This window comes from Carassius gibelio, chromosome B22, assembly GCF_023724105.1.
Source record: "Carassius gibelio isolate Cgi1373 ecotype wild population from Czech Republic chromosome B22, carGib1.2-hapl.c, whole genome shotgun sequence".
NCBI classification, from domain to species: Eukaryota; Metazoa; Chordata; class Actinopteri; order Cypriniformes; family Cyprinidae; genus Carassius; species Carassius gibelio.
Window position 1 is genome coordinate 11386598 of NC_068417.1, and position 18337 is coordinate 11404934.

At 37.1% G+C, this 18337-nt stretch overlaps 1 protein-coding gene and 1 long non-coding RNA gene across 3 annotated transcripts in view; both read left to right on the forward strand.

Moving 5' to 3' along the window:
* Positions 1-18337, forward strand: part of LOC127987105 (SLAM family member 9-like) — a 64146-nt gene that overhangs the window by 19101 nt on the left and 26708 nt on the right. The gene's annotated exons all lie outside the window — the stretch shown is intronic.
* On the forward strand, positions 6838-9329 carry LOC127987145 (uncharacterized). The gene is made up of 4 exons (XR_008161058.1): positions 6838-6900; positions 7530-7547; positions 7989-8083; positions 8689-9329. It is a non-coding gene; the product is annotated as an uncharacterized LOC127987145 (long non-coding RNA).

Sequence of the window (18337 nt, forward strand, 5' to 3'; positions counted from 1 at the left end):
CCAACGTCTCAAGCCAACGTCACATTGACATCAAATACTGATGTTTAGTCGTCAGGTATGGCAACCATAATCCAATGTTTTCTAGACGTCATAATGGCAACGTCCATACAACGTCAAATTAAAACATCATTTGACGTTGATTTGTAGTTAGTTTTAGGTTGTGGCATTAACTAACCAAAATCCAATGTCGAGCCAACGTCTCAAGCCAATGTCACACTGACATCAAATACTGATCTTAAGTCGTCAAGTATGGCAACCAAAATCCAACGATTTCTAGACGTCATAATGGCAACGTCCAAACAATGTCAAATTAAAACATCATTTGATGTTGATCTTTAGTTAGTTTTAGGTTGTGGCATTAACTAACCAAAATCCAACGTCGAGCCAATGTCTCAAGGCAACGTCACACTGACATCAAAAACTGATATTAAGTCGTCAGGTATGGCAACCATAATCCAACGTTTTCTAGACGTCATAATGGCAACGTCCAAACAACGTCAAATTAAAACATCATTTTACGTTGATCTGTAGTTAGTTTTAGGTTGTGGCATTAACTAACCAAAATCCAACGTCGAGCCAACGTCTCAAGCCAACGTCACACTGACATCAAATACTGATATTAAGATGTCAGGTATGGCAACCAAAATCCAACGTCTTCAAGACATCATAATGTTAACGTCCAAACAACGTTAAATTATAACGTAATTTGACTTTCATCTTTAGTTTATTTTAGGTTGTGAAATTAACTAACCTAAACCCAACATCAAGCAAACGTCTCAGGCCAACGTCACATTGACATCAAATATTGATATTTAGTCATCAGGTATGGCAACCATAATCCAATGTTTTCTAGACGTCAAAATGGCAACGTCCACAAAACGTCAAATTATAACATAATTTGATGTTGATTTGTAGTTCGTTTTAGGTTGTTGCATTAACTAACCAATATCCAACATCAAGACAATATCTTAAGCCAACATCAGATTGACATCAAATACTGATATTTAGTCGTCAGGTATGGCAACCAAAATCCAATGTCTACAAAGCATCATAATGTTAACATCCAAACAACGTAAAATTAAAACATCATTTGACTTTGATCTTTAGTTTGTTTTTAGGTTGTGTTGTGATATTAACTAACCTAAACCCAACGTCAAGCCAACGTCTCAGGCCAACGTCACATTGACATCAAATACTGATATTTAGTCGTCAGGTATGGCAACCATAATCCAACGTTTTCTAGATGTCATAATGGCAACGTCCACACAACGTCCAATTAAAACATCATTTGATGTTGATCTGTAGTTAGTTTTAGTTTGTGGCATTAACTAACCAAAATCCAACGTCTAGCCAATGTCTTAAGCCAACGTCACATTGACATCAAATACTGATATTTAGTCGTCAGGTATGGCAACCAAAATCCAATGTCTACAAAGCATCATAATGTTAACGTCCAAACAACGTAAAATTAAAACATCATTTGACTTTGATCTTTACTTTGTTTTTAGGTTGTGTTGTGATATTAACTAACCTAAACCCAACGTCAAGCCAACGTCTCAGGCCAACGTCACATTGACATCAAATACTGATATTTAGTCGTCAGGTATGGCAACCATAATCCAACGTTTTCTAGATGTCATAATGGCAATGTCCACACAACGTCCAATTAAAACATCATTTGATGTTGATCTGTAGTTAGTTTTAGTTTGTGGCATTAACTAACCAAAATCCAACGTCTAGCCAATGTCTTAAGCCAACGTCACATTGACATCAAAAACTGATAGTAAGTTGTCAGGTATGGTAACCAAAATCCAACGTTTTCTAGACGTCATGATGGCAACGTCCAAACAACGTCAAATTAAAACATCATTTGACGTCGATCTGTAGTTAGTTTTAAGTTGTGGCATTAACTAACCAAAATCCAGCGTCAAGACAACGTCTCAAGCCAACGTCAGATTGACATCAAATACTGATATTTAGTCGTCAGGTATGGCAACCAAAATCCAACGTCTTCAAGACATCATAATGTTAACGTCCAAACAACATTAAACTTTGATCTTTAGTTTGTTTTTAGGTTGTGACATTAACTAACCTAAACCCAACATTGAGCCAACGTCTCAGGCCAACGTCACATTGACATCAAATACTGATATTAAGTCGGCAGGTATGGCAACCAAAAGTCATAATGTTAAAGTCCAAACAACGTCAAATTGTAACGTCATTTGACTTTGATCTTTAGTTCATTTTTAGGTTGTGACATTAACTAACCTTAACCCAACATCGAGCCAACGTCTCAGGCCAACGTCCCCAACATCGAGCCAACGTCTCAGGCCAACGTCACATTGACATCAAATACTGATATTAAGTCGTCAGGTATGGCAACCATAATCCAATTTTTTCTAGACGTCATTATGACAACGTCCCAACAACGTCCAATTAAAACATGATTTGACGTTGATCTGTAGTTAGTTTTAGGTTGTGGCATTAACTAACCAAAATCCACCTTCGTGCCAACGTCTCAAGCCAACGTCACATTGACATCAAAAACTGATATTAAGTCGTCAGGTATGGCAACCATAATCCAACGTTTTCTAGACGTCATAATGGCAACGTCCACACAACGTCAAATTAAAACATCATTTGATGTTGATCTGTAGTTAGTTTTATGTTGTGGCATTAACCAACCAAAATGCAGTGTCAAGACAACGTCTCAAGCCAACGTCAGATTGACATCAAATACTGATATTTAGTCGCCAGGTATGGCAACCAAAAGTCATAATGTTAATGTCCAAACAACGTCAAATTCTAACATCATTTGACGTTAATCTGTAGTTAGTTTTAGGTTGTGGCATTAACTAACCAAAATCCAACGTCGAGCCAACGTCTCAAGCCAATGTCACACTGACATCAAAAACTGATGTTTAGTCGTCAGGTATGGCAACCATAATCCAACGTTGTCTAGACGTCATAATGGCAACGTCCAAACAATGTCAAATTAAAACATCCTTTGACGTTGATCTGTAGTTAGTTTTAGGTTGTGGCATTAACTAACTAAAATCCAACGTCGAGCCAACGTCTCAAGCCAACGTCTCAAGCCAACGTCACACTGACATCAAATACTGATATTAAGTCGTCAGGTATGACAACCAAAATCCAACATTTTCTAGACGTCATAATGGCAACGTCCAAACAACGTCAAATTAAAACATTATTTGACGTTGATCTGTAGTTAGTTTTAGGTTGTGGCATTAACTAACCAAAATCCAACGTCTAGCCAATGTCTCAAGCCAACGTCACATTGACATCAAAGACTGATGTTTAGTCGTCAGGTATGGTAACCATAATCCAATGTCTTCTAGACGTCATAATGGTAATGTCCACACAACGTCAAATTAAAACATCATTTGATGTTGATCTGTAGTTAGTTTTAGTTTGTGGCATTAACTAACCAAAATCCAACATCAAGACAGCGTCTCAAGCCAACATCAGATTGACATCAAATACTGATATTTAGTCGTCAGGTATGGCAACCAAAATCCAACGTCTTCAAGACGTCATAATGTTAATGTCGAAACAACGTCAAATTATAACGCCATTTGACTTTGATCTTTAGTTTGTTTTTAGGTTGTGACATTAACTAACCTAAACCCAACGTCGAGCCAACGTCTCAGGCCAACGTCACATTGACATCAAATACTGATATTAAGTCGTCAGGTATGGCAACCATAATCCAACGTTTTCTAGACGTCATAATGGCAACGTCCACACAACTTCAAATTAAAACATCATTTGATGTTTATCTGTAGTTAGTTTTAGGTTGTGGCATTAGCAAATCAAAATCCAACGTCGAGTCAACCTCTTAAACCAACGTCAGATTGACATCAAATACTGATATTTAGTCATCAGGTATGGCAACCATAATCCAGTGTTTTCAAGGCATCATAATGGTAACATCCAAACAACGTCAAATTATAACATCAATTTATTTTATTTTTTTTAATTGTTATTTAATATAGTGGTTTCACTTTATTGTTATGGTTCCTTTTGAAATTTATGTTGTTGCGTTGTTGCACCTACAGTCATGGCCAAAAATATCAGCACCCTTGGTAAATATGATCAAAGAAGGGTTTGAAAATTCATCTGCTTTAATCGTTTTGCACTTTTATATAAAAATTTCACAAAAATGTATCCTTTCATTGGATAATAAGAATTTAAAACAGGGGGAAATATCATTATGAAATAATTTTTTTTTTTTTCTAATACACATTGGCCACAATTAATGGCACCCTTTTATTCAGTACTTTTTGAAACCTCCATTTGCCAGATTAACAGGTCTATTTTTTTTTCTATAATGCCTGATGAGGTTAGAGAAGACCTGACAAGAGATCCGAGACCATTCTTTCATCCAGAATCACTCCAGACCCTTTAGATTCCCAGCTCCATGTTGGTGCTTCTTCAGTTCACTCCTCTCATGTTCTGTAAGGTTCAGGTCAGAGGACTGGAATGGCTATAGCAGAAGCTTGGTTTTGAGCTCAGTGACCCATTTCTGTGTTGTTTTCGAGGTTTGTGTTTGGATTATTGTATGGTTGAAAGATCAAAACATGGACCATTATAAGATTTCTAACAGTCACTTACTGATTTTTTATCTGTTGGTATTTGATAGAATCCATGATGCCATGTTTCTAAACAAGATGTCTAGGGCCTCCAGCAGAAATATAGGCCCAGAAAAAAACAAATACAGCAGTATATTTCATTGTGCACATGGGTTACTTTTTTCTCTCTGTGTTCACCTAACCCATCTTGAGTGTTTGCTGCTAAAAAAAATCTCATTTTTTTGGTTTCATGTGATCATAGAAGCCATTCACATTTAAAGTTCCAGTCTTGGCTGATAACTGAATTATGCTTTAGTTTGTTTTTGAATGAGCTAGGATAATTTTTCTTGTAACCCTCCCAAACAACATGTGTTGATGTAGGTTCTGTTTGACTTTTTTTAAAAGGTTTTCTGAACCAGAGACTCTGCTATTTGCTGCAGTTCTCCAGCTGTGACCTTTGGCGAGTCTTTAGCTACTCAAACTCTCCTTCTCACCACACATTAGGACGATATAGACAAGTCCTCTTCCAAGCAGTTTTGTAACATTTTATGTTGATTGGAGATTCTTAATTATTGCCCTGATGGTGGAAATGGGAATTTTCACTGCTCTAGCTCTTTTCTTAAAGCCACTTCACCAATTTGTTAACCTCAATTATCTCAATTATCACATCAGAAATACATTCTTTGGTTTTTTTCATTGTGATGAATGATTAAGGGAATTTGGGCTTTGTTTTCCCTCCTCTTTATATTTCTGTGAAACAGGTAGCCATAGCCATAGCTGGATAATTTCATGTTTATAATCAAGCTTGAGTGCTCAAAATTGTGAATTTCAATGGGAATATACTTCAGAGATATTTTACTCATAAAAATTTCTAGGGGGGCCAATAATTGTGTCCAATGAGCATTTGAGAAAAAACTTTTCATTTCTTATTATCCAATGAAAGGATACATTTTTGTGAATATTTTTTTAAATAAAATATCAAAAGGATTAACAATGAATTTTCACAACCTTCTTTGATCACTTTTACAAAGGGTGCCAATATTTTGGGCCACGACTGTACCTGCTTTCATTAGAGTGTTAGAATAAGTTGATGTACTTGCAAAGTTACTTGTAGTCAGTCAAACATATTCTCGGAGAGCATCAGAATTAGAAATTAAGCAGACAGTCTATTAGTACTATAATGAGAGTTAGTTGACATGTAAGTGCAATACTTATATTGTCAATAGAATATTCAAAAGGGACTATGAAAATAAAGTGTTATGACTTTAATTTGACCCATGACCATTCATGAACCATAACAGTTTATATAAATTGATATCCAATCTGTCACAGTTTTCTGTCTTTCTGTCACAGTCTTATGTCTTTCTGTCACAGTCTTCTGTGAGTGTTGTGTTTGTTTGGTGCCATGTGCTTTTGTCCTGTCTCTTTTCTGACCCCGCCCACCTTGTCACCTCAACGTCTTGTAAGTGTTACTGGTTCTTGTGTTTTTTTGCATCTTGGTTTTGTTTTTGCCGTGTTGGCTTTTTTGTTCTTAGACTCCAGAGGGTTAAAGTTAATCTTCCCTGCATTTGGACCCAGACCCTGTTCTTTCGTTGCTGGACCGTGACACAATCTTGTTTGCAATATAATGCAATTCAAACACTCTCAAACATGTTAAGACATATTTAGGAGGATCAAAACAGTATTGCTTACTTAATTCTGGGCTGGAAACATTGTTTATCAAAACATAAACTTGTTGATCTTTGTGTTGGAAAGTAAAGTGAGTGCATGCAGACAATGCAAGCATTACTGTTTATTGTACAGTCTTATAATTATGCAATATAAATGTCTAATTCCTTTGCTATAATTTAGTCTGTTCTTATATATGTTTTTTTTTTAAATATATAAAATAATTGATCAGATTGATTGCTGCTTCTTACTTGCATTTTTCATATTTAAAGTACATTCTAGTTAAAAATTTAAAATTACAAATTTCATATTTAAATGTTGATCTCATCCATCAATGATGGATATGCTTCAACTTTTTCTGTGTATGGATTTTGTGAATAAGCACTACAGAATAATACAAGTTAATTTAAAGTATATTATTGTTTATTTTATTTGGATTTTTATTATTATTATGATTATTATTTGTATTTTTTTTATTTTTTTTGCCACCCCCCCTCCCCCCATAATCCCACGCCCAAACATAATGCAACACGGTGACATCGCGCTATTGCGCCATTTTGCGAATACTTGGCGGTCTTTTTTGGATCGGCAGGCATCAGTTTATCAGGCGGCCTGCGGTGCACTTACAGCTCAAACTGTGGTGAGTATATCTGGATATTAGATCATGTATAACGTAAAAGTGTTTATGCCCCCCTATATAATGATATTACTTGTAATACGTATCAAATACATCGAAGTGTTTTAGCTGCAAGACGATGGGTAGAGATAATTAATTAAAAAATGGTAACGTTAACTGTTATATCCCTGAAATAAAAACGCCTGAGTCATTAAAGCCATCTAACTGTTAGCGCTGAAAAACAGTTCAAATAAAGTTTAAACTTGAGACATATGTTTTTAATTATTATATTATTATTATTATTATTGTTTCGAATAATTTAACGATTCAATGCTTTTTTTTTCTTCAATTGTGTCATGCGAATTAGTTATACAGGTGTTTATAGTAACTTAATATTCTGCTGTACAAGTTTAATTAATTTTGGATCTCCTTTAGCTGTCAGATTTCTACACACGATGTAAAGAGGCTCCTTTTTTATTTATTTTAAGCAAAAACAGCCTTTTCTTCTACAAGCTCTAGTTTTATATTTGGGGTTCAAGTTTATCACTAAGGTATAGTATTTAATATAGTGTGAATTTAGGGGCTATACTATATGAGGTTATAACTTTTGTTTTTGCTTTGTTTTGCATTTATCTCTTTGCCATGTTCTGAAGAAGCCATATTGTTGTAAGGTATGTTTTTTTGTTCATTTATAAAAGAGCCGCTAGAACAATCTGCTTTAATATATTACATTAATTAGATTAAAATATTAATAGATTGAAGGTAGTTAATCTGATTCTTGTGGTTTTCTTGTGTGCTCTTCTGTTATCCTATAATTTTGCACTTTACAGTTGCTAGCAAGGAGAAAATGAATGAAATTAATATTTACAGGCCAAGTTGTTGAAATAGTGTTGGTTTTACATTTTGAAATTGCACAATATCAGTTGTTTTGCAATAAGATAAAAACCTGCCAGTTTGGGTGAGCCTATGACTTTTAATCTAGTACCAACTGGAGGACCTGTATGATATCTGCATTATACTAGATATGATGAACACGTAACAGAAACTATAACACCTGCCTCATAATGTGTCATGTATAATTAATTATTTGGGCATTACTCTTGTATCCACAGGTTGATGAAAAATGAGGTCATGGCCTGTTTCAGTATGAAGTGGGGGAAGGGGAAGCTTGCTTTCACCAAGATCAATCTGTACACTGTTGTCACAGGTAAAACAAAATTAACATATAATACAAATATTAGCATAATATCATTGTGACATTCAGCGTTGTTTAGTTTCTGTTTTAGTTGGTTTAGTGAAAACCAGTAACCTCGTATTGTAGGTACTCATCTGTCACACAGAAATCACACAAACTTCCATATATACACTTCTTATTGATTGGCAGGTCATTCCTGTTGCCAGCCTATCTTTATTGTTCAGAACTCTAACAATTGTTTTTGCATTCTCTAACAATTGTTTTTGCATTTAATGTATTAGACATTAAATGTTAATTTACCTTAAGACACTCTGCAAAAAAATACTGCAATGTGTCTTTGTTTTCATGGTTTTCTTTTGCTAGATTGTCTGCTTAGTGTTTGTCAATTGCATCACAAGCTGAAATATATTTTGATGACTTATAGCATGTAATTTACATTCATGGCTCTTAAAGCTAGGGTAGATTTTTATTTTTTTCTAAGAAACCAAATCAATAGTGTAAGTGGTCTAAATGTATTCTGTGGAAGGCAAATAAATAGTTAATGATTACATTCAGTGATTACTATAGTGCATCATATCCTATACTTACACATTTTCTTATTCAAATATTTCTTACAGAGAGTGTCCAGAAAACATCAAAAGAGACGGGGCAAATACTGCAGCAGCCACTGCCTTTTGTTTAAAATATGCCCCAGCAGAGCCGTCGCAAGGAGGGTGAGAGGCCCTGTGCAAAGTTGATGTGCGAGGCCCTCTACAATTTTGCGTGTGTGTGTGTGTGTGTGTGTGTGGTGGGGGAGGTTGCTGTAGCAAGGCAAGGCAAGTTTATTTATATAGCAAATTTCGAACAAAATGGTAATTCAAAGTGCTTTACATAAAATTAAGTAAAATAATCATGAAGAACAAAACTAAAACAAGCAATTTTAAAACTTTGGAAATTATTTAAAAATTGACTTGAATTTAAAACAGTTAGAAATAGAAAATGATCTTACAGTTAATACATAAAATACAGTGCAATCAGGTCGGACATCGCACAGTGCTCATTCAATAAATGCACAGCTAAACAGATGAGTTTTGAGTCTAGATTTAAATGTGACTAGTGTTTCAGCACATCTGATCTCTTCTGGAGGCTGATTCTGGAAGCAATGTATTTTGGTCCTAGGTCTTTGAGTGACTTCTAGACAAGTAAAAGTACTTTAAAATCAATCTTAAATGTAACTGGAAGTTAATGAGGACTGGTGTGATATGCTCAGATGTTCTAGTCAGAATCCTGGCAGCAGTGTTCTGGATGAGTTGCAGCTGTCTAATGCTCTTTTTGGGAAGGCCGGTGTGGAGCCTATTACAATAGTCCACCCTGCTGGTGATAAAGCATTAACAAGTTTCTCCAAGTCTTGGCTGGAAACAAAACATCTAATTCTTGCAATGTTTTTTAAATGATAGTATGCTGATTTAGTTACTGCTTTGACATGACTACTGAAACTAAGGTCTGTCTCCAGAATCACACCACGTTTCCTGTCTTGATTTTTAGTTGTTAGACCCCTAGAGTCAAAGCATGCATTCACCTTAAAAACTTCATCTTTGTTTCCAAATGCAATGACTTCAGTTTTTTCCTTGTTTAACTGAAGAAAGTTCTGGCACATCCAGCTATTAATTTCATCAATGCATTGGCAGAGGGAGTCAATGGGGCTGTAGTCATTTGGAGATAGGGCTAGGTAAATCTGGGTATCATCAGCATAGCTGTGATAGGCAATTAGGTTCTTTCTCATTATTTTACTTAGAGGAAGCATATACAGGCTAAACAAGAGCGGTGCAAGAATTGAACCTTGTGGGTCTCCACATATCATGGATGTCTACTTAGACTTATGCTCTCCTAGACTCACATAATGATCGCTCCTTTTTAAGTATGACCTGAACCATTTGAGTACCATCCCAGAAAGCCCCACCCAGTTTTCCAGTCTCTCTAGTAGTATGTTATGATCGACAGTGTCAAACGCAGCACTGAGATCTAGCAATACCAGCACTGATATATTGCCAGAGTCACAATTTAAGTTAATATCATTTATTATCTTAATGAGTGCTGTCTCTGTGCTGTGATGCGGTCTGAAACCAGATGTTTAAGTATTTATTCAGCTGATTAAAAACTACCTTTTCTATAATTTTGCCTTTAAAAGGAAGATTAGATATTGGTCTATAATTGCTCAAAATGGTGTTATCAAGATTGCTCTTTTTCAGGAGGGGCTTAACAACTGCAGTTTTCAGGGAGTTTGGAAAAGTCCCAGAAAGAGATTTGGTTCTAAACAGTTAAGCACACTTTTGAAAAAAGATGTGGGAAGTGTGTCAATATAGCAAGTTGATGATTTTAGTTGCTGCACTATGTCTTCCAAAATGTTGTTTGTTTTCTTACTGACTATTATTGGAGCAATATCATTAATAACATTCTTAACTTTTGAGTTGAAGGAATCAAGGAGAATATCAACAGAGTCGGCAGAAAATACTTGGTGTTAAAGATATGGCCTCTGTAAATAGTACACTAGTGTTCTCGTTAGGGCTGCACTATTAATTGCATGCAATTGTCATGCATGTCTCGTCAGTAAAGCTGGTTCTGTGATTAGCGGTGATTAGCGGTTGATGTCAATAACCTGCTTTCAAATGGAGCCGCACTTAATAGACAGAGCCGTAGTTTGCTGACAAGCTACGCAATATCGCGTTCATAACCGCATGAGATTCTTCTGCGATTTTGAACGCAATAATGCACCACTTGTCAGCGAACTACGGCTCTGGTTATTAAGTGTGGCTACATTTGAAAGCATATCCTTCTGACAGAGACAGTTCTAGAGTAAGTGGTAGCAGAGATCAATATATCAAAGAAAATACAGAAGTGATCAGATAGTACTACGTCCTTAATAACAATGAATGAAATGTTTAGAGCCCTACTGATGATTACATCTAGAGTGTGTCCACCTTTGTGTGGGTCCATGCACATGCTGAATCAAGTCAAAGGTATTTAGAACTGTTATCATTTCTTTTGTAGTTTTTTTTTTCTGCATTGTCTATGTGAAAATTAAAATCCCCTGCATTAGCAAAACAGTCAAACTCTGAGGAAATCATTGATAACGTTTCTGTTACCTCAACAAAATGCTGAAGAGTATTTTGGAGGCCTGTAAATAATAATAAAAAGAATGTGTTGAGCACCTTTTAGCACAACCCCTAAATATTCAAAAGACAAGTCATGACCAAATGACACTTGTTTGCATTGATAGACATCTTTAAAAAAGCAGCTCCACCTCCACCTCTCCTAACAGTCCTGCAAACACTCATGGAAGTGAAGTTAGGAAGGACTGCTTCATTGAGGACTGTTGAACTGCAGCTGTCCTCTAGCCATGTTTCATTTAGAAACATAAAATCCTAATTGTTTGTGGTTATAAAGTCATTGATTACAAAATGATTAATTTTTTTAGTGAGCGAATGTTTAAAGATGCTAACTTGATGGCAGTGCTTTATGTCATTACATCAGTTTTAGTTTGATGCATATTAGATGAGTTTGCCCTTCGGCTTAAGATGGCCTTAAACTTTCTGTCACATGATAAAAGTGAAATCGAGAAAGTTACAGGCACACTGGGTTCCCACTTGTTCTTTAAACATTTGTGAATGTTGCGGTTATTATAGCAGGGACCCGGCACATATCACTGAGAGCTTCTATCAGTTGTTTTTGGTTCACCTTCAGCAGATTGAGGGTTTGGGGCCTGCTGTTGCTGCAGCGGTCTGAGAGCTCTCACAGCCCCCAGGCTTTGATGTTTTGGGACCCTGCTGTTTTCTTGTTGACATTTGCGGGCTTGCAGCGAATGAGTGAGAGAGTTTAGTCCAAGCATACACCAATTCTACCATTTTCAGTGAAAAGCACAGAAGTGGAGATGCTGGAGAGAGGAATAATGTGTCTGGTGAGATGGGTTGTGTCTCTGGTGTTTCTTGTGGCTGTGATATGTTGTCTTGGCTTCCCCGGCTGTCTTCAAGAAAGTCATCCTTGAGTGCTGAGTCTTGTATCTGTTTTGATACATCACAGTCTGTGAGGAGCTCTGAGGGCAGGTCTCTTCCGGGATGGTGTCCATCAGCAGTGCTTTTTGTGGCTGCATGGTGTTATCAGTTGGGAGTGGTCCACTGATGAACGACTGAACTTGGAGTCTTCAAAGTGTTTGAAAGAGTTCACTGAAGTCCTTCTTAAGGATGTTTGACTGCTTTTTGAGAGTATCATTCTTCCCCACATGGATTGATAATTAGATTTGTAGTCTTGTGCTTCATTTTCTGAAGTTCCTTGTTCACATAAGAGACCGTTGCTTGAGGAAGGCAGCATGTTATTGTAGTCCTGCTACGGATGTTTCTGATAATAGAGTCACCCACTATCAGAGTCCTAGGCTCGGCTACGCTCTGAGCTGAATGTCACTGTCTGTTAGTAACGGTGTTAGCTGCTAATCACATTTGGGGATTCCTCACCCGCATTCATTAATTCTTCAAATCTGTTTTCAAGATGTATAGTGGGAGGTAGAATACTGGTATTTACAAGCCTTGTCATAGTTGAATCTGGGGTAGAGAAAGCTACGGCAGCAATATGAGAAACTCATGACAATCTGATGTCTTGTGTTCCTCTGGGTCTTGCACCCTGTTTGTGCCATCGATTAGTGTGATGATCCGTTTCGGCTTGTTCCTCTACACTTGGTACAAACTGTTGAGATTCAGAAGATTCATGGGACTCACCGGCTGTATGCTGAGAGGGTCCATGACGACAGTCTGCTGAGTGTTTCGCCTGTTTTGGAAGTCCAGCAAGTAACTTTGTTTCAAGAATCACAATCCTTTGTAGAAGTTTGCAGCAGTTCATGCAACAAGTAGATCCAACAGGAGGCATTTTCTCTCTCTTCCATTTGAATGTAGGCAGTTGTTTTCCCATCTCCAGGATGTAAGCTGCTGGCAGTGGGAGGCAAAGTCTTCTTTTGTAGTATTATTCCAGTCAAAAAAAGTTTTTAGTTTTAGCGTTTGTGCCAAAAATATTTTGTTTGAGCACTGTGCTGATCTGCTGAAGTAAAAAATCGTAGAAAAATCAGAGAAAAGTACAGAAATAATTAGGGATGCACGATATTGGATTTTGGCCGATATTCGATATGCCGATATTTTCAAAATAATTTTGGCCGATGCCGATACCGATATCGATATATATACAAATATATACTGATATATTTAAACTTTAATTTTACTGAAGAGAAATCCATGTATCTCTTCTGTACTGATTCTACCATAAATTTATTATTTTACAAATGTAGACAGACATTCACATCTGAAAAACAGGTCAATTATTTCACTTGGAGAATATCGGTTTGGCTCATCGGCAGAAATATTCATATCGGCCGATACCGATAATGGTCATTTTAAGCTTTTATCGGCCGATACCGATATTGTGCCGATATTATCGTGCATCCCTAGAAATAATAAGCGAAGCGCAGAACAGTAGGCTAGAACGTCCGAACGGTAGCAAAGCCAGAACTGCAACAAACTCAACTTTAACATGCATCTGTTCGATTGTGATGCCTTGCTCACTGACATGCTTGTGCACAAATCATGGCCACGCACTAACTCATAAGGATCTACAATCATAATTATAATAAGTTAATAAGAATGCTTAAATTAGTTCTAGGCTTGTAGACAGTTATATATGAAGAGTTCAGATGGAAAGTGCGATCCAACATTTTCTTCTAAAATAATTATTTTCTCATCTTCCTATGTTTATGTTCAGTATTTCACTTTATTGGGAAAGAAAAGAAACTGTTTATTGCTATTAAAGTGAAATTAAACGGTACTAGGTTTTTGCAGCTGAATTTTACATCTAAAATCAATTTGCACTATTTGAAAATTATATTTTCTTTTAAAATGTGCACTCTCACTCTTATTCGTATGTTTAATAGTCGAAAACGCAAATGTCTATTGTCACATTTATTTTATGTTTTACATGAATCATTAACCTATCGCATTTTTTCAATTCAAAAGGGCGAAATTTCATAAAAGGTTGAGTAGTTTGCATCTCTAGATAGTCTATTATGTTTGGTCGCTGAACATTTCAATCATAAAACAGTTCTCTAATACCGTAGGCTACTGCTTACATTTTTCCACAAACTCTAGTTATGTTGTGACAGTAAGACCCACATTCTTTGATATGATTGGCCATCTCGACCACTGAGGCAGACCAGCCTAGAGCCTTGCACGGACCTCAAATTTAAACCCTATCCCTAGACCTAGATTTTTTTTTTAATGGCCAAGCGGCCAGTGCCAGACAGTGAACCTATGGATCAGTTTAGCCTTCTTAAATCATCACGACTTGCCTAAAATAAAATCTATAGATATATAAAACAGTTCAAGTATGTTTAAAAATTAAACCTAGATAAATGTGCGCTATATCCAGTAGTTTGTGCGGAGAGTGCAAGCAAAAGCGTGCTGGCCAAAGCAATCACTTGCATTTTTTTCAGTGGATATGCAGTAATTTTTGCTCATAAAGGTAAGAGTAATACATCATTCGTAACTGTAAATTGTCTACTTTTATTTGTGTGCAATCACATTATCAACAAATCGTTGTGCTTTTATAAAAAAAAAAGAAAATAGTCATGATGCGCTTTCTACCGTCTCGTCTTGAACAGGAGCACTTAACAAAAATGAACCAAAGCTCAGTGAATACATGACTCACGGACATGACAAATATATCTATAGAAAACTTTAAATGACTACTTAACAAAATACAACACATCAGAAACAAAAACTCATTCATTATAAAGATAATCCATAAAGATGAACTTTTCTCTTAAGGCTTGTAAAATGAAGAGTTGGCGAGTCAGGATTAGCAACATCATCCTTGCTACACCAACTCAGAAAACTATTTATTAGTAAATAATTCAATCTCATTCCTATTTACCCCATGACTCATTTATGGTAATAATTTTTTGAAGATGCTTTATGTCAAGCTTAAGCCTATTGCGTGCATATAAAAGCAGAACACTGTGATGCTGCGGGACACTTAACACTGTTAAGCCGCTATTGACAGTCATGTTAGCACGGTCTTGTGTTGTTTCCCTCAGTGCGGCAATTTTTTCATCACTAATTGATGGATGTCTTAAATATAAAAATAAGGAGAAGCCTTAAACAGGCCTAAGGACAGCCCGCATCTGAACTATGATGTGGAAATTGCCCCGAAACCCGGCCTGGAGTGTAAAAAAAGTCAGGGTGAAATGCAGGGCTCTAGACCATTTAAAAGTTAAACTTTATAACTTTTTGTCGTCCTATCAACAAACAACTTTACTCATTCTTATACTTAGAGTCTTGTACTGTCTATCCGCTATGACTATTTTAGTCTACCAAAGGACAAGATGGGTGGAAAAAATAGTAATAAAAATTAGATATAAATGACATAAAATGCAGGCCAGGAGCGAGGCCCTCTAGAGGTGTGAGGCCTAGTGAAGTTGCACACTTTGCACAGCCCTTGCGACGGTACTGTGCACCAGACAGGGTGGGTGGAGGTGGCAGGAAAAAAAGAAAGATGTTAATAAAATGTATGTTAATGTTTTCAAAACTATTCAGTTCCAATAATGTTGATGTTAAAATGTAATTATTTTGTAAATGTTCTGTTCCATGTTAAATGTAAATGATACAACATGTGAATAAATAAATCATATTTGTTATAAACCAGTTCATCTCTTAGTCATTTTTCTGATAAAACCACAAAACATTTGTGTATTCCATTTTCAGACAGTCTGACGTTAGATTCTGACGTCAAAAAGATTTTCATTTTCATTCAAAATGCAACGTCTGACCAACGTAGCAGACTGACGTCAGTCTGACGTTGGGTTCAGACGTCAACCAGATTTTCATTTTGATCCAAAATGCAATATCTGACTAACGTTGGAGATTGACGTCTGTCTGACGTTGGGTTCTGACGTCAACCAAATTTTCATCCGAAATGCAACGTCTGACCAACGTAGCAGACTGACGTCAGTCTGACGTTGGGTTCAGACGTCAACCAGATTTTCATTTTGATCCAAAATGCAATATCTGACTAACGTTGGAGATTGACGTCAGTCTGATGTTGGGTTCTGATGTCAACCAGATTTTCATCCGAAATGCAACGTCTGACCAACGTAGCAGACTGACGTCAGTGTGAAGTTGAGTTCGGACGTCAACCAGATTTTCATCCCAAATGCAACGTCTGACCAACGTAGCAGACTGACGTCAGTCTGACGTTGGGTTCGGATGTCAACCAGATTTTCATTTTCATCCAAAATGCAACGTCTGACCAACGTTAGAGATCGACGTCAGCCTGACGTTGGGTTCTGACCTAAACCAGATTTTCATTTTCATCCAAAATTCAACGTCTGACCAACGTTGGAGATCGACGTCAGCCTGACGTTGGGTTCTGACGTCAACCAGATTTTCATTTTCATCCAAAATGCAACGTCTGACCAACGTTAGAGATCGACGTCAGCCTGACATTGGGTTCTGACGTCAACCAGATTTTCATTTTCATCCAAAATGCAACGTCTAACCAACGTTAGAAATCGGCGTCAGCCTGACGTTGGGTTCTGACGTCAACCAGATTTTCATTTTCATTCAAAATGCAACGTCTGACCAACGTTGGAGATCGACGTCAGTCTGACGTTGGGTTCTGACGTCAACCATATTTTCATTTTCATCCAAAATGCAACGTCTGACCAATGTTAGAAATCGACGTCAGCCTGACATTGGGTTCTGACGTCAACCAGATTTTCATTTTCATCCAAAATGCAACGTCTGACCAACGTTGGAGATCGACGTCAGCCTGACGTTGGGTTCTGACGTCAACCAGATTTTCATTTTCATCCAAAATTCAACGTCTGACCAACGTTGGAGATCGACGTCAGCCTGACGTTGGGTTCTGACGTCAACCAGATTTTCATTTTCATCCAAAATGCAACGTCTAACCAACGTTAGAAATCGACGTCAGCCTGACGTTGGGTTCTGACGTCAACCAGATTTTCATTTTCAACCAAAATGCAATGTCTAACTAACGTTAGAAATCGACGTCAGCCTGACGTTGGGTTCTGACGTCAACCAGATTTTCATTTTCATCCAAAATGCAACGTCTGACCAACGTTGGAGATCGACGTCATCCTGACGTTGGGTTCTGACGTCAACCAGATTTTCATTTTCATCCAAAATTCAACGTCTGACCAACGTTAGAAATCGACGTCAGTCTGACGTTGGTTTCTGACGTCAACCAGATTTTCATTTTCATCCAAAATTCAACGTCTGACCAACGTTAGAAATCGACGTCAGTCTGACGTTGGGTTCTGACGTCAACCAGATTTTCATTTTCATCCAAAATTCAACGTCTGACCAACGTTAGAAATCGACGTCAGTCTGACGTTGGTTTCTGACGTCAACCAGATTTTCATTTTCATCCAAAATTCAACGTCTGACCAACGTTAGAAATCGACGTCAGTCTGACGTTGGGTTCTGACGTCAACCAGATTTTCATTTTCATCCAAAATTCAACGTCTGACCAACGTTGGAGATCGACGTCAGCCTGACGTTGGGTTCTGACGTCAACCAGATTTTCATATTCATCCAAAATTCAACGTCTGACCAACGTTGGAGATCGACGTCAATATGACGTTGGGTTCTGACGTCAACCCGATTTTCATTTTCAACCAAATAACAACGTCTGACCAACGTTGGGATCCAATGTCAGCATGACGTTATATTGACGTCCGGTGCCTGCTGGGTTACAGCTAGGCTGAGTGATCAGTGCTACATACGGGGCTGATGGGAAATGTAGTGTGAGAGTAAAAATCAATATTTGGGTGAGGGAGCCCTCTGATGGTCAGAAGAGGGAACCATGGAGTTCAACACGGTGACAATAGGGAGCTTTACAGTAGGTTACATGACATTACACAAGTTTTTATTTTTATTTTTTAACGCCACCAGATGGCACAATTCTCACTTAAAAAAATTGGAAAAATGGAAAAATGGAATGGAAAAAAAAATAGCTTATATTAAAATCCCCTCAAAATTCTAAAAAATATTGAAAATATTACTGAACCAAAATGTATTACATTGATTTTCCTGGGAAAAAAATAAATAAAAATAAATAAAATACATTTCAAGGCTTCGGTCACTTTTGACCAAGAAGGAGCCAAGTGTGACTCCTAAACGAAAAGGCCCTAAGGGTTAAAAAGCTACTGATTCCTGATGGTATGAAAAGATC